Source organism: Sminthopsis crassicaudata, chromosome 2, assembly GCF_048593235.1.
Source record: "Sminthopsis crassicaudata isolate SCR6 chromosome 2, ASM4859323v1, whole genome shotgun sequence".
NCBI lineage: Eukaryota > Metazoa > Chordata > Mammalia > Dasyuromorphia > Dasyuridae > Sminthopsis > Sminthopsis crassicaudata.
The window spans coordinates 499,616,455-499,640,970 of record NC_133618.1 but is presented as its reverse complement, the minus strand read 5'-3'; the positions used below and the strand labels follow the sequence as shown (position 1 = coordinate 499,640,970).

Sequence of the window (24,516 nt, the reverse complement as noted above, 5' to 3'; positions counted from 1 at the left end):
ATTGTTTCATTTTTGTATTTATGTTACACTGTCTAGCACAGTTCCTGGCACATAGGCAGTATTAAATAAATGTTAATCAACTAAACAAAATAATAAAATCCCAAATGTTGAGACCTATTCACTTGGAATGAAATTAATTTCCAGACTTTAACAAGGCCTTTGAGGGGCAGCTAGGTGGTGCAGTAGATAAAGCATCAGCCCTGGAGTCAGGAGGACCTGAATTCAAATCATACCTCAGATACTTGACACTAACTAGCTGTATGACTTTGGCCAAGTCATTTAACCCTGATTGCTTTAACAAAATAAATAAGAGTCTGTGTGTGTGTGTGTGTGTCTCTCTGTGTGTGTGTGTGTGTGTGTGTGTGTGTGTGTGTGTATGTGTGTGTGTGTGTATACATATAAAAAAATTTTTTAAAGTAAGACTTTGCTTCCTTCGTAAGTCGGGGGAGGCCTTTGAAAGAGAGAGCTGGTAGTGACTGTCAATATGCCATATCCAATGTTGGGGACTTTGTATTCTTACATAGGAATTGCCTCTCAGCATCTTCTGTGACCTTTCTCCTAACCTTTCCAGTATTTTGGAGGCCATTTTTTCAGTGGACATGCCTTCAAGTGTTTGCTAAGGAAAATTTTGAAATTGCCATTTATGTTCTACCTTCTATTACTAGTTCAATTGACAATAGTGTTACAGGCCTTGAAGGCAGTTTGGCTGGGACAGCTAGGGGTTGGTGAGAGGATGTGGAAATGGGAACTAGAAGCTGAAACTACCTGTGGAGCAGTCCCAGGGTGTCTCATTAATCAAAAGGTCCCTGTGTGGCTATGGAGTCAGATGGAAGCTTTTCATCCCCTTGTTTGGAATTTGCAAAGTTTGGTGTTGATACACTTATAAAGAGGATGATTGTAACCATATTTTCCCTTAATATGTGCTTTTGTATCTATAAACATTTGAATAAATAAATTACCCTGATATGGGGGGAAAACAAGACTTTGGATGGTTTGATGATGACACATAAGGTCATCCAGATTCAGAGGGGAAAAATGAGATCCTTATTCTAAAAACTGTATTACTAAGAATCTGTCCATGCTAGCAGAAGTGCCCCCTTCCCTTAATCCTGAGGGAGGAATGGAAGAGGACATCCCATATGTACTGAATCCCAACCAATTTCTTGGAGTCTCTGTGAGAGGATTCACTGTCAGTGGCAACTGGGAATAGAAAAGGCTTTTGTCCATATCTTAAGGAGGTATGACTAGGAGGGAAGAAGTGAACATTTTGTGGGTTGTGATATTAAAAGGAGCTGAGGAAAGTGAGCCAGTGCATACAAATCCTAGCACATCTTTCCAGGATTCTAAAACTCTGCAAAGAACTTGCTATGAAAGATTGGGTAGGTCCCTTTACCTCTTGGGCCTTAGTTCCTCATTTGAGGAACTGGGAACTAGGTAGTATAGAAAACCATGTGACTCTGGGTCAGTTATTGAATTTCACAATGTCCCATCTATAAAATGGGCTTAATAACAAAATCTCCCTCCCTCACCAGGTTGTAGTGAGGATCAAATGTGTTAATATATGTAAAGCACTTTGCAAACCTTGTAACATTATGTAAATGCTAGCTGTTAGTAGTAGTAGTAGTAGTAGTAGTAGTAGTAGTAGTAGTAGTAGTAGTAGTAGTAGTAGTAAAAATGAAGGAGTTCTGGACAATCTCTGAGGTATCTTTCAATTCTAACATTTGGTGATTCAATGATTTCAGCAGGTGATGATAGGGAGTGGAGTGTGAGCAAAGTCTTGGAGTGAGGAAATTAAGGGATGTGTGCAAAGAATGAAGAGTAGTTCAATTTAACTGGAATGTGGAGTAGAGGGAAAGTAGGAGGAGCTGATGCTGGAAAAGTATATTGGAGCCAGCTTTCATGGACTGTGTCTTAGATGTCTCTGTAAATCAAAACCTAGCACAATGATCCATACATAGTCAGTGCTCAATCAATGTTTGTTGATAACAATGTCAGATGCCAGCCTTTCTCTAAGGCAAGTTTCTCTTTTCCATTCAAACAGAGAAAATAGCAACCTAAATTTCACCTGTATGCAAGAGAAAGGATAATGGGGACAGAGGAAAGCCAGTCTGCCTCCATCCTTCTGGCCTTTCACACCTTTGATCTGTGGATCCCAAACAGTAATTATCATTCCTGCAAATCCTGGGAAACTGAGGTACCCAGAGGCAAAGACTGCACTGTCCTGGGAACACACTCCATTTCCTTCCTTTGGAAGTGCTCTTCTATCCCCACCATTTCAAAGTAATAACAACTATAGCTGACACTTACATGGTACCTTAAAGTCTACAAATCACTTTGCAACTATTTTTTCATTTATGCTTCACAATAACTGTGAGATACTACATGTATTCTTCTCCCCCATTTAATAGATGAGAAAACTGAAGCTTAGAGAGATTAATGTCACAGAAAGTGTTGGAGGTAGGCTTTGAACTCCAAGTCAAGCTTTCTACTTATTAAATCTAATCCAAAACCCTCACTTTATAGATAAATATGAAATCATTTACCAAAGGGCACAAATAGTAAGGAACAGAACTAGGATTTTAATCCAGGTCATCTGATTTAAAATCCAGCTCTCTTCACCATTATCATACTGGTTCCCATCCATCTTTCAAAGCCCAGTTAGACGCCTTCTCCATCACAAAGCCTCCCTCCATGTACCCAGCAGAATGGGGTAAGTCCTTCCTATAAGCTCCTTCTCATAGCATTCTATATGTCTCTTCTGGCACACATCTCCTTCTGCCATACTCTTTTCATTCTTCTCTCTAAACTGTGGACCCTCAGAAGACAAAGAACATGTCTTAAAAATCATTTTATCCCTGAAGTACTTGTGGAGTGGGTATTCAATAAATGTCTGTTAAACTTAAAATACCTGGAATTCATTTATGCAAAAGGCATTTATTAAGCACCCAGTATATACTAGCACTGTGGTAGGTGCTAGGAATATAAAAACAAAAATTAAATAGTCTCTGCCCTTGGGGAATCCACATTCCACTGAAAGGAAATGACAAATCTAGCTAAATAAATGCAAAATCTACAAAGTAAATGCAAAGGAATTTTCCGGTAGAGAGAGGACACCCACAATTGGGGGGAAAAGGGAAGGGAGAGGAGGATCAAGATAGGACTTGGGTAGGAGATAGTTTGAAGTGAACATCAAAGGCAGTTAGGGAATCTATTAGGTAAAAATTAGGAGGGATTGTATTCCAGACAATGGAGTCAGTCAGCTTAAAGGCAAAGGGAAGGAAATAAAATGCCTTCTATTGGGAGACAGCACTTTGGTTGGAATGCAGACTGTATGAAGGAGAATAATATCCAATTCACCTGGAAAAGTGAACTGGAACCAAATTGTTAAGGGTTTTAAATGTCTAAGAAAATAATCTGGTTTTATCCCAATCATAATTAGGAGTTTCTGGAACCCAGGGAGTACCTGGTCAGCACTGTGCTTAAGGAGCATCAGTTTGTTAACTTTGGAATACATGAATTAGAGGGAGAAGAGATGAAGCAAGGAGATCTACTTGTAAGTTCTTATAAGCATCCAGTCTGGAAGTGATGAAAATCTGAACTAGCATGCTGACGGCTAGAAATAGAAAGAAGGGTTCAAATAAAAGAACTGTGGAAAAAAGAATTGACAAGTCTTGGCAACTGATTGGCTAATGGTGGGGAGAGTGAGGAAAGGAGAGGAATGGAGGCTGAATTTTGAGGCTGAAAACTTCAGTGGCTGGAAAAATGACTTCAACAGTCATAGAGAAGGTAAGAAAAAAGGCACATTTGAAGCAAAAGATAAGTTCTATTTTGGTTACATTAAATTGGAGACAGTTATAGGCTATCAAGTTAGGGATATCTGATGATAGATAATGAATTATGTGGGACTGGAGCTCAAGAAAGATCTCTATTGGAGATGTATATATAAGTCTAGGAAACATCTACATAGAGATGACAACTAAATCAATTGAAGCTCATGAAATGATTGAGAGTGAAGAGAGAGAGAAGCCCCAGGATAGAGCTCTGGGGTACACCCACATTTAGAAGAACATGGCTGATGACACAGCAAAAAAAAAAAAAAAAAAAAAAAAAGGCTGGGAAGGAGTAGCCAGACAAGTCAGAGGAAAATCAAGAGCGAATTGTATCACAAAAACCCAGGAAGGAAAGGAGGCTCAACTGTGTCAAATGCAGCAGAATGAAGAAGCTATCAAATTTTGTAATACCAATCTAGAAGCAGAAATTAAGCTGCTAGTATCTCAAATCTTCCCTCAAAATAGCTTCCCCCCCCAGTATCCTGTAATACAAGGGGTTCCCACAGAGGAAATATGTGCTTTCAGTCTGTGCCTCAGGAAGCATCCGAAAAGCACACTGCCTGAACCACACAGGAGGCAGCTCCCTGCCCTCTGTATCTGCCCCCTCCCCAAAAGATGAGTCATTTAGACCTACTTCCTTAAGCACACTGATATTTTCTCTTTCTTGGGGTGTGGGGAAATCTCCATCCACTCTCAAACCTGAGAGATTGTGAGAAGACAAACTGCCAAACTCTGGTCAAGGAACCATGCAACCTCCTCAAGAGCCTTAGTCTCTTTCCTGTTCAAGCTGCAGGGCTATTCTACAATCCATGTAGGCAGAAATCTGTGGGCTGAAACTCTAAGAGAGGCTGAGTCATTCTGTTCGCTCTTTTTTGCTCCTTTCCACTCCCTTTCCCTCTCCCCTTCCTTCATCTCCCTCCCCTTCTCCATCTTCTTTTCTCTTTCTCCCTTTCTCTTCCTATCTCTCTGTGCTTCTCTCTCTCTTTCTCCATCTCCCTCTCTCTCCTTCTCTCTCTGTCTCCCTCTTCTCTCCCTTTCTTTCATCTCTCCCCTGTATCTCTCACTCACTCCCTCCTTCCATCCTTTCCTCTCTATCTCTCTGTCTGTCTCTGTCTGGGTCTCGGTCTCTCGGTCTCTCGGTCTCTTGGCCTGTCTGTCTCTCTATCTCTTGTCTCTGTAAATGTCAATAACATTAGATATCCAATCACCTTCAACTCTTCACACACACACACACACACACACACACACACACACACACACACACACACTCTTTTGGTGGTGCTGTTTACCTCCACTAGATCAATCAGCATTTGGAGAGAAAATAGAAACCCTTTTAGAGTCAATTAATGAGAATTGGGCAAAAGAAATGTGCTTGTTTAAATTTTCTCTATCTAGGAGGCAAACAGGGGTCCTCAAGAAATGGACAACTACATCAATTGGGGAATGGCTAAATAAGTTATGGTATATGAAAAGGTAGTAGGAGCTGGGCTGGGCTTGCACTGCTCTATAGTCCCAGGGGCCCCCTCAGCAGGTCCACAACAGGCTCCATTATGCATTGCAGGATGAGGGGAACCCAAAATTTGCTGCTGTACTACAGCTTGATTAAACAATGTCTTCTTAGGCATGAAGGCTAAAATGAACCTTCTTTTCTCCCTCTCACTGAGAGAAAACATTACCAATAAAATAAAATAAAGAAGGGCCTGGGGGGAAAAGTGTTTTCTCAGGTGCCCTAAGGTTGAGTAGGTGGGACCTAAGAGAGCCTTATTTAAAGCTGTTACAGATTAGCAGGGGAACCAGACCTGCTCGTTAAAAGGCACCAGGGTGGGACTGAAACTTCTTGGTCTTTTATCCTGAGATGATCAATTCCAGTCCTACCTCTTTCCTGGCCCTAAACTCATTTGAGCAATTAAGAGGAAAAAGGATATTTAAACCAAAGGTATTGTTTGTCTTTATTACTGTCTTTGTAACAAATGGAGAGAGTAGGGAAGAAAGGGAGGGCTAGGTGGAGACAGAAGTCAGGGACTATACCTATTAGCTAAACTGAACACACATTACCTTTGACTATCCATACATATAACTGCACCAGGACTTACAGTCTGTGGCTCTGAAGCCTTCTCCTAAAGAGCCAGGCTGTGATGGGGTACTATATCAAGGGGATACTATTCTCCCCATCCTCAGGTGGGCAGAGCTGGCAGCTTCCACCTGGCCTCAGCTAGGATGTCCTGCTGGACAGAGTACAAAAATCATAGGCAGTGATCAATGTTTTCTATGTACTAGGAAGCATGTTTCCACTCTGACACTGCCAGACCTCTGAGTGGACTGCAATACCACTGGCCATGAGATTTCATTACCCAATTTATAGCCTTCAGGGCTGCTATCCACTGGTTCTATTCACATCTTTCAGCATAAAGCTTACAAGCAGTTTTGTTTCCTTTTCCCAGGAGGGGAGGGTAAGGGCAGGGAGCAAAGGAGTATGGAAGAAAAAGGGCCTGCTGGCCCTTAAGTCAAACCTACATATGCAGGTCACACTCTGCCTGTCTTCCTCAAGAAAGACCAAAGGATTTTGGTGTCCCACATGTGTAAAATATTATGGTAGACAAAAGAGAGACAAAAATAAATGTGGCCTCTACCCTCAAGAAATGGACAACTACATCAATTGGGGAATGGCTAAATAAGTTATGGTATATGAATGTAATGAATATTATTGTTCTATAATATAGAACATAATAAAAAAGAACAAAATAAATGTTCTACAATATAGAACATAACATAGAACATATATAGAATGTAGAACAATATTATTGTTCTATAATATAATAATAATAAAATAGAATAGAATAGAATAAATAGTGAGCAAGCTGATTTCAAAAAAACCTAGAAAGACTTACATGAACTGATGCTGAGTAAAGTGAGTAGCACTAGAACATTGTACACAATATCAACAAGATTATATGATAGTCTGCAATGATAAATTTAGCTCTTCTCAGCAACACAGTAGTCCAAAACAATTCTAACAGATCTGGGTTGGAAAATGCCATCTGCATCCAGAAAGAGAAGTATGGGAATTGAATGCAGATAGAAGCATACTATTTTCACCTTTTATTTGTTTGTCCTTTCTTTCTTGTGGTTTTTCCCTTTTGTTCTGATTTTTCTTTCACAACATGACTAACAGAAAGAAATATGTTTTAAAAAATTGTATATGTATAATCTATATCAGATTACTTGCTCTCTTGGGGAGGGAGGGAGGAAAAAAATTAAAATTCAGAATCTTACCAAAATGATGAAAAATCTCTTTACATGTAATTGGAAAAATAAAATACTATTTAGTAAAAATAAAAAAAAAGGAATGACCAACTAGGTGGCACAGTGGATAGAGTGCCTAGTCTGAAGTCAGAAAGCTCTTTTTCCTGAGCTTCAATCTGGCCTCAAACATTCACTAGCTGTGTGACTCTGGACAAGTCACTTCACGCTGGTTGCCTCAGTTTCCTCATCTGTAAAATGAGCTGAAAAAGTAAATGACAAACCATTCCAGTATCTTTGCCAAGAAAACCCTACATGGGATCACTTAGAGTTGGACACAACTAAATAACAATTAACAAACTCTCATGAAACTTAGATCTAATAAGGAGACTAAGTCATGAACAAAAATAACTTATTCCATATATATCCTTGAATGGGGCTTGTTAGCCCTCTGCATTAAAATATAAGCTGTCAAAGAACTATTTGTTTTTATATCCTCCATACCTAGCGTCATGCCTGAGATATGGCAAGCCCTTAATAAATATTTGTTGATTAATTGGTTAGTAATACAAAAAATGGACAAAATATAGGGGGAGGGAGAGGAGGAATTGAAGGCTTCACAGAGAAAGTGGCATTTGAGCTGGGCCTGGAGGATAGATAAGATTTTGACAGAAACTGAGGAAAAGGGAGATTCCAGATGGAACACATCTTGTGAGCAAAAGCAGGGAAGTGAGAAAGCAAGGTATACAAGGATTTAGGACATAGCAAACCAGTTTTGCCTGAGGATGGAATCCAGAAGAGGAAGAATCTAATATAAGGCTAAAAAGAAAGGCAGGTTGGGGCCAGACTGCAAATTCCCAGCTAAGGGGTTTGCCCTTCATTCCCAAGGTATTGAAGATTTTTAACTGGGCAAGTGATGAGAACGGAGAATAGAGTTAGGAAGACTAATTTTGTAGAAGGATAAATTAGTGAGGGGCAAAAAGTGGGAAGGGTAAGACAGAGACCATTTTGGAAATAGCTACAGTAGTCGAGGTGAAAGGTGAGGAAGGTCTAGTCTAGAGTTTGGGGCAACAGGAATGACAAGGAGGAGACACATACAAGAGATATTTTGGATGCAAGAATTGTCTTGGAGATAGTCCACAAAATTTGATCCCTGATTAGCAGTGGGACAGAGAAGGAGAAATCTTCTGGCTCCCCTAGGTCAGAAGTCAAGCAGCTAAGAAGGGCTCTTGTGATTTAGCATACCCCAGGCACTTGAGTCCTATGCCATGAATCCCTAGCAGGTCCAACTCCCTCCTGAGCCCAGCTTGCCTCTGCCTGCCTGCCTGCCTGCCAGGGCCTTTTCAAGCAAAGGGGTAAAGACTGAGTTTTGGCAATCATCAACATGCCCAGGCCTGGGGGTAGTGCAGATGTCATAGTGGCCCCTTCCAACAGCAGCTGGAGTTTTAATGCAGCCGCCTGGCCCTTAATGGGCTCACACAGTGGTCATGGGAACAGAAAAGCTCAGCAGCCCTTGTTTATGTCTGCTGGGTTCAGAAAGGTCATAGAACAAAATTTCCTTCCCTGTGTTATCCCAGAACTAAGGATCTTGCCAATAGACTAGCATGGATTGGCAAAATCCCCAAGAGAGTTTAGAAACTATCATTGTAATTCAGGCTCTGTTGAATCCAACCCTGTAAAGGATTTATTGGGTACCTCAGGATGCCTAGAACTATACTAGGTGCTTTGAGGATGTAAGAGAAATATACATATTATCCTCAAAAATTAACAATTCCAGTGGGAAAGGAGTGAGGAAGAAAAAGTTCTAGATTTGGAATCTGAGAACCCGAATTTAAATCCCAAATATGCCACTTATTACATGTGTGACCCTAAGCAAGTCACTTCATTTCTTTCAGCCTCAGTTTTCCCATTTGGAAAATGAAGGTAATAATAGCACTGCCTCATAGGATTGTTATGAGAACCAAATGAAATATAATATACGTATTATATAAATGCTAGCTGTCATCACTAGTAGTAATAGATACCTTTAGATCTCAATCCCCCCTCAGTTCTACAAAATAAGAGTTAGACTGAATGACCTCTAGGGTCCCATCCAACACTGACATTTTATGAAATGTCTGGTACTAGTAAGTAATGCTAGGATGGGATGAAATCATTACCGGGTCATCAGGAAAGGCTTCACAGAAGAAGTGAGATTTGAAAAAGGCTTTGAAAAACAGGTAGGGGCAGTGGATGGAGTGTCTGGCCTGAAGTGAGGAAGAGTTATCATTCTGAATTCAAATCTGACCTCAGACACTTAGTAGTTGCGAGACGTGGGCAATCACTTAACCCTGCCTGCCTCAGTTTCTTCATCTGTCAAATGAACTGGAGAAGGAAATGGCAAACCACTCCAGCAGCTCTGCCAAGAAAACCCCAAATGGGGTCACAAATAATTGGGCAGGACTGAAACTGACTGAATAACAACAATTCGAAAGACCAAGAAGATTTATAGAGGCAGAGACAAGGAAAGAACATTTCAGGCAAAGGAACATAAGCATAAGATTGTTCCAGGAAGCCCTCTGACACTCTAGAAGCTTATTCTCCAACTTCTAGCATCATTTCCACCATTCATTCTGTCTTATTTCTAACTTCTCCTAATAAGGAAACCAAGATATTTTCACACTGATTCCTTTCTGTTCTTTCTTTTGCTGAGTTCTCCCCTCCTCCTTTACCCCCAAAGCCTGAAATCATATGCCTTCTCCAATCTAAGAATTCTTGGGTTAGTGAATCTAAACACCCAACTGTTTCAACATTTAATTCTAGTCCATAAGCACTATCAAACACCTACCTACCAGTGGACAATTACATAAAACAAAAGGATTAACAAGACAGCACATTCACAAGAGGTGCTATTTATGCATTCTAAAGGGGACTTTAATTCATATTATCAAACTTCTTTCCCAAGAGTCCATGAAACCATCATGCTACCTTTCAGCAATTTGTCCAGAAAGGATTGTGAACTTGGAACAATATTCTGTCCAATATACTATCTATACACCTAATTTTATTCTTGATATCATAGATTTAGATTTAGAATACTAAGGAAACTTAGAAATCATTTAACTCACTTCCTCTCTCTCAACCTTAATTTTCTCATCTATAAAATGAGCAGACTGGACTTATCTTCTTTGTGTCATGTACTCATTTGACAATCTGATGAAGCCTCTTCTCAGAATGTTTTTCAGTGCCCAAAATAAAATATATAAAGTTCCAAAGGAAACCAATTAGATTAAAATACAGTTATCAAAAATTTTAGAAACCAAGTCCCCAGATTAAGAATCCTTGAATTAGGTGATCTCCAAGGTCCCTTTCTTAACCTCAATATTTTTTGTTCAGTGGACTAACATGTTATGTTCAAGTATTGACATTTTGTGATTCTCCGTGTCTGTCGATAAACTCTCCTGCTTCTTATTTCTGTTGCCAGAATGATGTGTAAACCATCCCATTTCCTTTTTTGCTTCCAACCCAAACACTAGCCAAGGCCACATGTAAATCATATTATTCAAGTAAGAAATTTCCTCGTATTTTCATACTTTTTCAAGAAGATTCTATTTCTACACATTTAAGCCTTGCTGTTCCCAACATAGTCTGCTCTGTATGAGGAAAAAGAAGTTTCCTATGGTATTCCTGCTTTGTAATCTCCATGTCTTTTGGGGAAAAGTAACATCACCCAGAAATGTGCATGATGCAATCCCATAAAATGCTGGGGCCCTGTGTAAAACAAAAACAAAGACAAAAACAAAAAACAGCCAATTTATAACTGGAAAAGGACAACCTCTCTCCTCTATATAATAGCATGGTCCATCACCTCCGAATTTATTAGGTTTGGAGGAAGAATATTTTATAATTACCCGGGGATCACTTTTTCCTCCTTTACCCTTCCTTCTCTAAGTCTATCGATATATTAGATTACTCTCCCCAATACATAATTCCATAGTCCATTCTCATCATTCTTCCAACATCCACCATATCCAACATGAAGATATATGCTGTGCCTACATATGAGTATGCCTCTAGCCATAGGGGTAAGTCTCAGAATGGCCTGATAGGATTTAACCCAAGATTGGAGAATGATTTAGGGCCATTCAAAACAAAGTGGGGTGTCAACATTTTGAAAAAGCTTAAGCTACTAGTAATATAATAGATTGTAAACTCCAGAAGGTCAGGAACCATATCTTATTTAACTTATGTCCTACAATATCCAGCACTAAATTTTGCAACACAGTATAATTTAATAAATGTTTATTTAGTTGAATTTTTAAAATGGCTATTAGAATTGCAAATAGAAAAATATTTATTCCCTTATGTATTCAGAAGGGAAAAAAAGCCCCGAGAAAGAATTTGTGAGACTGAAATTTTTATTCTGAGGATCTTGGGCTAGTCTTTGTTTATTTTACTCAGCCCAAGTTGGAGCTAATAGCACTAATAGCTTGGAAGGGATTTTAAAATGGTTTTCTCTACCTGAACAGGATCTTTTTGGTCATTTATAGATTGGAACTTCTAGGGAATTGTGATCTAATTGTCCTGGGTCTTCCCAATGATAGGTACACATAGAAATCAATCCATACTGCAATCCATACTGAAACTTTTATCTTCTGTCCTCCCATAAGTCCTCCACAGAAAATCTACCCAACTTCTGAGGATCCCTAAATCCTTTTGGCATTGTGTGGACGGATACCTGTGGGAGATGCAAACTGTCCCTCAGTCATCTATCACTCCTGCCACATGACCATCCCTACCTCCTCTTCTTGTCATGCATCTGTCCCTGACATCTTGTTGTTTCTCCCCTGTAATTCTTCATTGGTAAAATGTTACAGCTTACTCATGTCCACCATGCATGTCTCCATTGTCCTTTGGGTGTGAACTACAAACTGAAATTCTCATATTCCATAACTAAAAGAGGATTAATGTTAACGGATATGGGATTTTCAGAGAAAATCTTGGGACAATTAAAAACACTGTCCAGCTTCCTAAATGCCATCCAGCCCACTCTCCTCCTCCTCCTTTTCAATTCTGGCTTCAGTTCCTTATCCAATAGAGTCTATCAAAAGCATATGAACTGATAGACCTGTTCTCTGGATTATCTAATTCAAGTGTATCTCATATCCTGGACAAAAGACATTCTTTAATCATCTTCTTGGTTTTTGATGAGAAGACAGGCTGATTCTTGTGAGTGCTTATAAAGTAGACCTCATTTATGAATCTCACACCAAGTCCCAAGGCCTGATAGGACCAATACAATGTCATATGCAAATAGGAATAACTGAGGAACTTCATCATCTATAGTTGATTTCTCTCCAATTTCAACTACATCTTGGAATAAATGAGTGCCTCTGTCTAAATGAGCAGGTTTCTGAGCATCAGTGGCATTAATATAATACATAGGCTATCTAGTTCCCTTCCCAAAATACCCTTCTACTTTGCTGTCTCTTGTAAGAGATTTCACTATCCCTCGTATCCTACCATCAATTCAATTGCAAAATTTAATGTACAAAAAAATTGTTAACTGCAAACCTGACAGATCGTCAGCAGAAAGGGTCTCTTCCTCTACCTCACCCTGGTACACCCCATCTGCAATGTCAGGGCTAGGACATGATATTGTCAATATCCTCAAACATATCTGCCTTTTTTCATAATGGAAAAACAACATGGCCAGAAAGAATGGATTCAGTGAAAGTCCTCTAGATTATTTCTGTCTTCTATAATCTCTCCTCTTGTGAAGGTTTCTGAAGGAACCTTATAAAGCATTTTCTTTTTAAGCCTCTATCCCTTCTTCCTCTCCCTGCCTCTCACCTATTTTTGCTCTGCCTCCCACACATACACTTTTCCACCCTCATAGGTGTGGAAAACCCCTGGTGTCAGATCAAAGGAAATCCTAAATTCATGTAGCATTTAATATTGAACTCAAAGCTTAACCACAGACTTTAGAAAGTGCTGACACCCCAGAAAAGTACTTATCCAAGAACTGCCCCCAACACTTGTGAACACAGAAAAAGTCAAAGGAAAATATATCACAGGAGAAGAAGAGGATGAGGTAGGAAACCTCACTTGATTGCCTACCAGATTCTGGCAAATAACAAAAAGACAATTGTGTTTAGTACCATTAGATCAAATTAGAAGAAACATATAAAGAAGAGAGAAATTGGAAACTTAGAAAAAGGGGAGAAAAAGAGAGTGGTGACCACAAAATCGGAGCAGAATCCATCAGTTAACATCTACTGAGAGTAGGACACTATAAGTACCTCCCAAGCAGTTCTTTTATTTCAGAGAGTCCTTCTTGCTATAGATATCTGCTTTACACTTAATAAGGTATTCTCTGGGATCAAAATTTAATTATACCACATCACCTTTTTTTTATTTATTTATTTGTTTGTTTGTTTGTTTGTTTGTTTGTTTATTTATTTAATTTATTTGCGATTGACAGGAATTTATTTTCTCTCTACCCTCCTTCCTCTCCCCCAGAAAAGAAAAGCCAAATCCTTGAAACAAATATACATAGTCATGCTAAATTAATTCTCACTTTGGCCATCTCCAAAATCATGTCTCATTCTGTATCTTGAGTCTATCACCTTTCTGCTAGAAGTTGGGAGCTATTCTTCATCCCCAGTCTTCTAGAATCTTAGTGGGTCATTACATTGATCAGAATTTTTAGGTCATTTCAAATTTCACAATGTGAGAGTGCTGGCTTGCCTTGTTTACTTGTGATCTTCCTAATGTATTTTCAAGCAACAAGGATTGATTTTTTTAAAAACTCATGTCACTTTATTTCTTTCACCTGAGGAGGGAGTGCTCTTTAAACATTTTCTTTTTTCTACTAAGTCATTTCTTAAAAACCATAAGGACAGTCATGATAGTTGTCCCTATTTTACAAATGCAGAAAACTCAAGTTCTCAGAGCAAAGAGGTAATTCTCATGAACATAAATGAGGCCATATTTTTATATTTATATCTCCCCCATTTGCACATAATAGGCATTTAAAAATATTTGTTGAATTAATAAGTGAAATTATATAATAGTATAATGACAGTTTCTATGAAATGTCATGAGAGTCTAAATCCTCTCCAAATACTAGCCAGGAAGCAATTGAAATGTCTCTAATTTTCTTCCCTCTGTTAACTGTGACTGTTCTAATATGATTGCTCACCTCTGTCCCTGGTGCCCATCTGGTTTTCTCTCTGCCTCCCCTCTATATTTCTTCCTATCCAATTAATCCCCGCCTCTCCTGTCTCCCTTTGCCACTACTCTTCCTTTTGCTCCTACTCTTCTGTGTCTTTGGAGCTAGAAAGCAAACTGGACCTTTGCAGTAGTCCTATGCAAAGAATCACGGAAGGCAGAGAGTGCTGCAAGGGATGCCCTCTCTCACCTGTCATTTCTGAGCCTGTGAAGGCACCTGCAGAGACCGACAGACAGAAACTGGCATGACCTCAGCTCTCTGCTGCCTCCCGTACCCTCCTGGGTGTCGACATTCTGCCGATTTTTCCCAGCAAGAATGCCTCCTAATTCCCCTTAGCCCGTCATTATAGTCAGAAGCTGTTTGACTAGTTTCCAGAAAGCGTTGGAGACCTGAACATGTCTGCTTTCCACATGTGAGAGCCAAAAAGCATTTTGTCAACATTTCAACAGCTCTTCAGAAAGAAAATGACTAAGATAAGGTCAAAATGGGTTTCAAAGCCCAGCTATGATTATTTTTTTTTCCCTTACAACCTAACAACAGTGCTAACAATAATGCTCTGGCAGCCAGGATCAGCTATTCACGTGACTTCCAAGACTTGCAGCCGGAATGTCAGGGTTTAGGGGGCCTGCTATGAGGAGGCAAGAAGTCTGAATGCAAACCAATCTCTGTACCATCTGCCTAATGCCATCCGCCCTCAGCTAGGCACTGTGGTCATTACAGAGGGAAAGACCAAGCTACTAAATAAAAAACAAAAATAAAAACCACTTAGTAGAGCATACAACTACACATGTGTGAAGAAAGTGGTGTCCACAACACTGTCCTATTTCTCAGCCAACAATCAGGTGTTGTACTCCTAGACTTTCAAAAATCTAATTTATAGAAACAAGAATAGATTGGATATAAAATATGAGATTTTTTTAAAAATCAGGAATACTTAATTTAATCAATCAAAAATATTTATCAATAACTTTTTATGTTTCTAGCTCTGTGCTCAGAGATGATGACACAAAGACAAAAGGGTTTAAAAAGTCCCTGCTATAGAAGATGTTACATTCTACTAGAGAAATTAACACATGCATATAAGATACATTCAAAATAGATATGAGATGATTTGTTGAAGAGAGAGTTTTTAGTATTTGTGCCTACTACTTGTAAGAACCTATGCTAGAGATAGCTGGAATACAAAGATGATCAAGACAAAGACCCTGCCCTCAAAGAGCTTGTAATCTAGTAAAGGAAATAAAGCATAGACACAATTATCCATAAAACAAATAATAAAACAGTAGTGCATATGAGAAATACATATTATTCTGAGAAGAATAATAACCATAAATAAGAATAAGAATAATAGTGATCAGGGTAGGGCAATTGGACTAACTTTATCCTAGGGTACTGAAATTTAGAAGGCATTGGAAACTCTTGCATTCCATCATATATCAATAACTAAATCTGAAAATAACCTAATTTGCTTTAAGTACAAGGCCACAAGAAATGGTTAGAGCCATATTGCAGAGGGTCTTGAATGACAAGACAATAAGTTATCCTGTAGGCAATTGAGAGCAGAGTAGTACTAATAGTAAGTGAACAAGGTGAGTAGTTATAAAATAATGAAGTGGAGCAGAGATTTGCTCACCAAGTACAAGAATACTGGAACTACTAGGGGCACCTCCTCCAAGTTCAAATAGAGTTGTTTGGGGACAAATAAAAGGAAGTCCTACTTTTTTACAATGATAGTAAATAAAGAACATATTACCTCTGAGGTAAGAGATATAAAATAGATTCACTAACTTGCTAAGTGACAATGAGCTGTTTCATTCACAAATATTTATTAAGCAACCATTGTATACAAAGTGCAGAGCCTAAAGGAGTCATAAAGTTTAGATATGCCATAGAATCTCAACTAGATCCTCACTGTTGCATACCAACACTTTTACTCTTCCCTTACTAACTATACCATCCTGCACAGAATCTGTTCCTTTTTTTCAGGCTACTTGTACTGCCTGTTTCACATTCCTTTTTAGCCAAGGACTTCAGCTCTAACTTCACTGAAGAAAAATTGAGGTCATCCCTCCTATTCTTTCCAACTCTACACTTAGAATCATTTCAACATTAAACTTTACTTTCCCCTTCTTTGTTCCAATATCAGAGGAAAAGATAAGTGAATAATAGGAAGGGAAGGAGAAAGAGAAGAAAAGGAAGGAAGGAGAGGAAGGAAGGAAGGAGAGGAAGGAAGGAAGGAAGGAGAGGAAGGAAGGAAGGAAGGAAGGAAGGAAGGAAGGAAGGAAGGAAGGAAGGAAGGAAGGAAGGAAGGAAGGAAGGAAGGAAGGAAGGAAGGAAGGAAGGAAGGAAGGAAGGAAGGAAGGAAGGAAGGAAGGAAGGAAGGAAGGAAGGAAGGAAGGAAGGAAGGAAGGAGAGAAAGGAAGGAAGGAGAGGAAGGAAGGAAGGAAGGAAGGAGAGGAAGGAAGGAAGGAAGGAGAGGAAGGAAGGAAGGAAGGAAGGAAGGAAGGAAGGAAGGAAGGAAGGAAGGAAGGAAGGAGAGGAAGAAAAGAAGGAGAGGAAGAAAGGAAGGAAGAGAGGGAGGGAGGGAGAAAAGAAAGGGAGGGAGGGAGAGAATTTATTAAGTACATTATATGTTAACCATTGGCTATACAACACAAATGCAAACAAACCAGTCCATCCTCTGAGGAAAAGCATTCCAACAGAGCAGAACAATACATAAAGAGAAGCAGAGTTGTAAAGGAATGGCTATTGAGCAGGCAAGAATGACATGGTTTGGAAATGATCAGTAAGCAGTTAATTCTGGACAAGAAAAAGTGGAACTTCACATATTTGTTCAGAATTCCAAGGAAGAATCTAAGTAGTCTTTCTCCTTGCCCACCTCAACCTCTTTATTCGTATCCTTAAATCTAATCCCTTCTGTCACTTCCATTCCTTCTCCTTCCCTATGTTTATAAACACACCAAAATCACTCAAAACAAAACAAAACACCTTGACTACCTTCTCAAACCTTTATTCTTTATCTCTCCTCCTTTTCATAGCAGAACTCCTAGAAAAAACTTTCTACCCTTATTGCCCAGTTTATCACCTCCTCATTTCTCTATCTTTTGCAATCTGGCTTTCGATCTCAGCACTCAGCTAAAACTGTTTTTCTTTTTTTTTTCTTTTTTTTTAAATTAATTTTATGATTATAATTTTTGACAGTATATATGCATGAGTAATTTTTTATAATATTATCCTTTGTATTCATTTTTCCAAATTTTCCCCTCCCTCCCTCTATTCTCTCCTCTAGATGACAGGCAATCCCATACATTTTACATGTGTTACAGTATAACCTAGATACAATATATGTGTATAAATCCAATTTTCTTGTTGCACATAAAACTTTTTCTTAAGGTTACAAATGATTTCTCAAAATCACATTGCCTTTCTCAGTCTTCAGCCTTTCTAACCTCCCAATATATATACTTGGCACTGCTTACTCCTCTGATTACTGGTTACTCTGTAATGTTCATTGTTAATTCTCCTCCTAGATGTCAACTCTTCAGTCTCCTCAGCTTCATCACTGATTTTCTACTCCCTTTGCATTAGTGTGTACTAGACTCTTCTCTCTCTCTTTCCATATTCTCAGGAGCTGGATTACATACCAAGAAAGGAGCAAATTCAGAAGCAAATAATACCCATGTAACTCAGATTCCAAGGACAGGGTAAGGTCTCAGTTCAAGCTTTTCACCCCATCTGAAACCTACAGAGGAATAAGCAGAGCAAGAATCCCTGACCAAAAGAAAACCAACAATCCATCACTAAACAGCAAAACTTTTCAGGTAAATAAGAGTGACTGAGTCCAAAAGCATTCTATTATTGCTAAGACCCAAACCCAAGTCAAGAGTTGACAGATCTGCTTCCTAAGCTATAAAATGGGGCTAATAAAATTTGTTGTAAGGCTCATAGTAGGCATTTTGAAAATGTTTTTCCCTTCCTTCTCTTCACTGACAGTCCTAGTGAACTGAGAGGGCCAAAAAAAAAAAAAATACATCACTGATAACTGACTTTCTCATGATAAGTCTCTACATACTCAACTAGGGTTATGGAGGAAGGGTATTACAGGAAGAGGAGATGGTCTGCACAAAAGCATAAAGACAAGAGATAAGAATGTCCTATATGAGAAACGAGCCAGTTTAGCTGAAATATAGACCATATAAAAGGGAATAAATGTGTAATAAGTCTAGAAAGCTAGATTAAAGCTAGATTGTGAAGGCCTTTAAACTGCAAATAGAAGAGGATTATTTTGAGCAAGGGAGTAAAATGATCAAACATGAGCTTTAAGAATTCTTCTTTGCTCCGAATACAATCCTTCCTTTGTAACAATAACAACAACAAAATTTGGTTCTGCACATATATATTGTACCTAGGATATCCTATAAGATATTTAATATATATGGGAATGCCTGCCATCTAGGGGAGGGGGTGGAGGAAAGAAGGGGAAAAATTCGGAACAGAAGGGAGTACAAGGGATAATGTTGTTTAAAAAAAAAAACAAACCTATGCATATGTACTGTCAAAAAAATGTTATAATTATAAAAAATTAATTTAAAAAATTGGAGGAAAAAAACTATCTGAAATATCAAAAAAAAAAAAAAAAAAAAAAAAAAAAAGAATTCTACTTTGCAACTCTGTGGAAGGTGAATTGAAGGAAGAGGCTGGAGTCAAGGGAAACCAATTAGGAGGCTATTCCAACAGTCCAGGCAAGAATTAAATGAGGATCTGAACCAGGATTCAGGGCAGCTAAGTGGTACAGTGGAGAGAAAGCTAGGCCTGGCATCAAGAAGACCTGAGTTCAAATCTGGCCTAAGATATTTATTAGCTATGTGAGTCTGGGCAAGTATTTTAATCCTGTTTGCCTCAATTTCCTCACTTGTAAAATAAGCTAAAGAAGGAAAAGTTAAACCACTCTATCTATGCAAAAAAAAAAAAAAAAAAAAAAAACTAAATGGGGTCACAAAGAGCTAGACAAACTGAAATGACTGAACAACAATTGAAGTAGGGTGGCAGTCTTATATAGAGACGAGGAAGGACAAGACAGCTGTTGTAGAAGTAAAATGGAAAAAAACTTTGCACCTGGTGGAATGTGGAAGATGAGAGAATCAGAAGAGATGAAAGTGACTCAAAGATTCCAAATCTGGGTGACTAGAAGACATAAGTAAAGCGATGGGTTTAGAAGAAAACAGTTTTATTTTGCACATGTTGAATATGAGCTGCCTATGAGACATCCAGTAGAAAATATCCAAATAGACAATTTGTGATAAAGTATTAGTGCTGGATATGTAAATCTGGGATTACCCTGTATAGAGGTTGATAATTGAATCCATGAGTACTCATGAGCTCACAGAGAAAAGATTAAATTGTCCAAGCAGAGCCAAAGTGTATGGCCACAGAGGGTAGGATCCATAGGTGACAACCCTGCATAGGAAGTTAAGAAGTAGCCAGATAGGTAAGAGAAGAGTTATGTAATAGAACATATGACAAGAGAGAGTTATGTTATAAAAACTCAGAAGAGAGACTATCTGAGAAGAGAGGATGGTCAACAGTGTCAAATACTGCACAGAGGTCACAAATGATGTCTGAGATGAGGCTATCCGATTTGGCAATTAAAAGATCACAGTTGGCAGTTTTGGAGAGAGCAGTTTCAGTTGAATGATAAAAGTCAGAAGCCAGAATGTAAAGGGTGAAGAAGTAAAAAAGAAGAGAAGGAAGTGCTTCCAACTAAGTAGAACCTGCCAGAGCTTGTACTCCATTGGCAAAGTGTTCAAGGAACCAGATCATTTTCATGCCACAATGAAGCAACAGAGTTGGCTATGGTAGAGTTGCCTCTTTATTGGGACCAAATTACTCAGACTTCTCTTAACCCAAATAGAAGACTTATTTAGGCATAAAAGAAGAAAAAGGTTATCATTGCTTCACCTGAGTTAGGAGTTTGTCTTTGTACAAGTTCCCTCTACTCTCTTTTTGTCTTTCTATTCCTATATTTTTTCCTCACCCTCTCTCTCTCTTCCTCTCTCTCACCTTCTCCTCCTCCTCCTCCTTCTCCTCTTCTTCTTTCTTCTCCTTTTCTGTCTCTCCATCTTTCTCTCTTTTTTTCCTCTGTGTGTGTGTGTGTCTCTCTCTCTGTGTCTCTCTACACACACATATACACACAAACTCCCCCAACACATTCTCCAAACACAGCAATCATCAATGATAATTTGGAAGAAAAGTATCATTTACACCCAAAACTCAAGAAGGAGAACTTTTTTCTAAGATTGCCCTGAGATAGATCCCCAAGTACAATTTGCCTCTATGACCTCTTTTACATTAAACTCTCACTTGCCCAGTGAGCGTCAGCAGTCCCAAGCTCACTTTCTACAAATTTGTCTTCAGAGACCTATTTGCCCTCTTCAGAACCTGAATGTCATAAGAGTTAGAAGAAAAAAGTCAGGTGGGTTCTTGGAAACCACCCTGAGAATTACTACCATTGCTCTTTGTCTTACAAAGACCCAGAAAAGAACAATGATTAATAGAAATAATAAATATTATTTTTAAAACTTTGTAAACCTAAAAACTTGTTACATTGGCCCAGCAATAATCTTTATAATAAACATGATAATAAGTTCTTCCTACACACAAGATGAGTCCTGAGTAAAAGTCTGGGAATAGAGAGGCATGAAGGATGAATTATAAGGGAATGGGAGGAGGAAGTAGACAGAGAGGCATGAAATGTGTGATGGAGGGAGGGGTTGGGAGAGTGGATGGAGCATCTCAGTAAAACTGCTGAGTAAAAAGTGTCTTTCAAAGGGATCCAGATTATTCCTCTAAATTCTCATCTCACTAAATTTCAGTTCAAGCGGCTGCAAATATTTGAAATGAGTAATTTCTCTTGATGAAGAGAGGCTGATTTCTGATTCTGTCTAATTTATTTTGAGGTTTTGGGGAGCACTGAGAGAGGTTGAACAGATAGTTAAACATTCCGTCCTCCCTCCCTCTATTTTTCCCTACTCCACCTGCTGAGATTGAAATAAAACTTTCAAGCATAAAAGTCCCAGGAGCATGACACAGGTAAGGCATATGGGGAAGGACTTTTGTTCTGAGATCTTGTTTTACATGGGAGAGGGCAGGATAATGGCTTCCAACATCATGGTGAGCTTAGCAAAAAAAAAGAAAGGAAGAAGATTTCAGACCCAGATTCAAATTCTAAGTTAGCAAAAGACTTTTTCTATTCCTCTGGTGTAGATAGAACACTGGATTTGGAATCAGGAAAATCTGAGTTCAAATCAGGCATTTACCAACTGTGTGACTGTAGACAAATCACTTTGCCCCAGTTTCTTCAACTATAAAATAGGGCTAATGATAACAGTCACCTCCCATGGTTGTTTTAAGGAACAACAGAGATAATAGTTGTGAATTACATTAAAATTTTCTAAAGTATAAAGTTATAAAGCATAATTTTTAAAATAGCACCTGGCTTATAGTAAGAGCTATATAAATGTTTGGAGTTGGCTAGGGGACACAGTGGATAAAGCTCTGGGCTTGGAATCCAGCTAAGAAGACATTTCCTGACCTCAGACACTTCCTAGCTATGTGATCCTGGCCAAGTCACTTAACCCTATTTGCCTTATTTTCCTCATCTGCAAAATGAGCCCGAGAAGGAAATGGCAAACCACTCTAGCATCTCTGCCAAAAAAAATCCCAAATGGGATCACAGAGAGTCAGACATGACTTTAAAAAAATAACTGAACAATATAATATGTTAGTTATTACTTGGAAACAATTTTTTTAAATCATAGATTCAGAGCTTAAAGCTATTTAAAGATCATCTGTCTAACCCTCTATTTTGCCAATTAAAAAAAATCTGAGTTCTGGAGAGGGTAAATGACACGTTCAGAATAGCTGTCTTTTCAAGAACCAGGCAGGATTCAAACTCAAGTCCTTTGACTACTGTTTCAGCATTCTTTCTACAGGGAAAGAGGGAGATAGAAAGGGAAAGAAGGGGAAGAGATAGAAGAAGTAGATCTGACAAGAGATTTATTTAGTCATTCATCCATTGTGGTAGGTGTTGTAGAAATAGAAAGTTTATATATTATATAGTACCTATCTATATGGAGTTTGCAATCTAGTGAAGAACTGGAATTAAGTCCTAGGCTTGTCTCAGCTCTGCCACTCATTTTGTGGCTTTGGACAAATCAATTCCCCTTTCTTAGCTACAGTTCCCTTCTTTCTGTAAGGATGGGGTCAATTTAGTAAATCAGACAAATTATTCTTCTCCCTCCTCCCCATCCCACTTAAAATAAGTTATAAAATGCTAAGCCTTGGCACCTTAACTAGGCAGGAATGGATTTCAATGAATCAAATCAATCCAAGGCATTATGAAAAGACTTTGATCAATTTAGAAGTCTCTGATGAGCCATTGGATGAACTCAAGTGACTGAATTGGAAGAGCATTCAGACTGGCTAAGAAAATTGGTCATGAGCTCAGGGTCACCTATAAAATATCAAGCCAGATCACACTAATGTGCAGTGAATGAATAAGTGCTCCAGAGAAGACTCCTGAGGAGATCACTTTAATGGGAGTTGGGGGGGAAGGGGGGAAGGGGGGAAGAAGAGAAGAGTACGTCCTCTTTGCCCTTTCTTTCTTTCCCCTATCCTTAGGCTGGCTGGAAGAGGACATTGTGAACATCAAAGCGTCTGGAGGATCTGAGACTTTCCCATTTTCCCAAAAGTATCCTGGTGGCAAAATCTGCATTGGAAAACAAGGACAGACCAGATACAAATGCACAGCTCTACAAAGATTTCAACAAACAAACTACTCTACACCTAAGGGTAACTTCACAAACATTCCATGGAAGAGAAAAAAGGGAGCTTTGCCTCATGTGCTGTCTAAATTGGTATCAACTTTCTCCTGGGCCCTGTATGTATTTTTAAAAATATATGTCATAGACTTGGGGGGGGGGGTGATTGAAGATGTTTTGTATTAACTATGCCATTTTAGTAAATACTTTAAAAAAACAAAACAAAAAAAAAACAAAAAAAAAAAAACCTATTTAAGTCCAGCTCTGGGCTATCACTAGCCATCTTAACTTATTTAACTCTGAAGGAAAAAATAAAGCAGATGACTTTGCACAGCAATGAATCACTCAACTCCAATTCACCCAAAAGTCATCACTGGTCATCTTCGAGAACAAAGGTCAAAGAAAAACAACAACAAACAACAAGTCTAGCTGACTAAATTATTCTTCATTTAGGTTGTTGTCCTTTATTCTCAAAAAGGATCAAAATGACATTACTATGTTGGAGTCAAGGTACACTGTATCTGACTGTGTCTGATCAGACAGATATGAGCTTGGAAGGTTCTACCACAGGTCAGGCACAAAAATTCCATATTAATATTTGGAATAGAGATGTCTCTAAATTTGCACAACTCAAGTTTCCTTTAAGGTACTGCGATTCTATTTTGCTTATGGAGCACAATGTTTCCTTGAAGTGGGCCATGCTGGGTAGTCCTGTGACAATGTTTCCCATGTCTCAAAACTAATTCGAAAGTTCTTCTAAGAGACCTTGATAGTGTCCTTGTGTTGCTTCCTCTGACCTCCATGTGAGCACTTGCCTTCTGTGAGTTTTCCATAAACAGTCTTTTACGAAAACACACATTTGGCATTTGAACAATGTGGCCAGTCCATCCGGGATTTCACTCTCTGTAGCAGTTTGAATGCTTGGCAGTTTCGCTTAAGAAAGAACCTCAAGGTCCAATACCTTATCTTGCCAGGTGATCTTCAGAATCTTCCTAAGTCAATTCAAATGGAAGTGATTCAGTTTCCTGGCACAGTGCTGGTATACTGTCCAGATTTCACAGGCTTGCAATAATGAGGTCAGTAACAGCTCTCTAGACCATCTCTTCTCTCCCACACTTTCCTTCAGAGCCTCCCAAACACCAAGCTAGTTCTGACAATTTATGTGTTAGCCTTATTATCTATATTGACATCCCCATGGTTCTCTGTATGGATGATACAGTGCTGGCTGATGGAAAACTTCTGTTTTCTTGGTGTTAATTGGTAGGTCAAAATTAGCACAAGCAGCAGATAAATTATTCTGAATATACTTTGTGGCATCTCAGTTTCAGAGGCTGCACTGAGTGCACATTCATCTGAGAACAAAAAGTCATATACCAACTTTCCCTCTACTTAAGTCTTGCTTGTAGTTTGGTGA

The 24,516-nt window shown here is 38.8% G+C and overlaps 1 long non-coding RNA gene across 1 annotated transcript in view; it reads left to right on the top strand.

The window, feature by feature from the left end:
- LOC141557723 (uncharacterized) overlaps positions 1–23,439 on the top strand; it is a 46,914-nt gene extending 23,475 nt beyond the window's left edge. Inside the window, exons 4-6 of the long non-coding RNA XR_012486878.1 lie at positions 17,912–18,104; positions 21,240–21,372; positions 22,963–23,439. This is a non-coding gene — a long non-coding RNA (uncharacterized LOC141557723). The remainder of the gene's footprint in view (positions 1–17,911; positions 18,105–21,239; positions 21,373–22,962) is intronic.
- Positions 23,440–24,516: the final 1,077 nt, after the last annotated feature.